This window comes from Aquarana catesbeiana, linkage group LG01 (assembly GCF_042186555.1).
Source record: "Aquarana catesbeiana isolate 2022-GZ linkage group LG01, ASM4218655v1, whole genome shotgun sequence".
Lineage (NCBI taxonomy): Eukaryota > Metazoa > Chordata > Amphibia > Anura > Ranidae > Aquarana > Aquarana catesbeiana.
The window spans coordinates 5,331,313-5,332,193 of NC_133324.1; positions in this window are offsets into that span (position 1 = coordinate 5,331,313).

The window sequence follows — 881 nt, forward strand, 5'->3', positions numbered from 1 at the left end:
TGGGGAAAGTGTTGTGGTCAGAGGAGACAAAATCAAGATCTTTGGCATCAACTCAACTCGCCGTGTTTGGAGGAGGAGGAATGCTGCCTATGACCCCAAGAACACCATCCCCCACCGTCATACATGGAGGGTCCCTATGCCCCAAGAACACCATCCCCAACCATCATACATGGAGGACCTATGACCACAAGAACACCATCCCCCACTGTCATACATGGAGGTGGAAACATTATGCTTAGGGGACAGGACAGCTTCACCGCATCAAAGGGACGATGGACGGGGCCATGGACCATCAAATCTTGGGTGAGAACCTCCTTCCCTCAGCCAGGGCATTGAAAATGGGTCATGGATGGGTCTTCCAGCATGACAATGACCCAAAACACGTGGCCAAGGCAACAAAGGAGTGGCTCAAAAAGAAGCACATTAAAGTGGTAAACCCCCCCAAAAACACAAAAAAAAAAACAAGCCCTGTAAGACAAAGGCAAAATTAGCTAGTATGCATCACATACTAGCTCATTATGAAATACTGTCAAGGCTGGGCTCAGCCCTTCCTTCTCAAAGCTGGCCGCTCAGCTGTCGGCTAATTGCCATCTCTCATCTCTCCACAGTGACTCAACCTGTTGATGATATCCTGCTTGTCAGTCCCTCCCTACTTAAGCCATCCAGCCCAGATGATCTCTGCCTTCGCCCTGGTCACATCTCTAGAGACGCTCTCCTGTGTTCCTGTTAAAGACTTGCTTGGCTGACATCCTTCTGGCTCCAGATCCTGCTTGCTGTTCTACTACGCTCATCTCTGGCTCCCTGACATTTTGGCTTGCTTGACTATCCGTTCCGGTTCCTGAACTCTGGCTATGTTTTGACTACGTTTACTCTGTTTACCT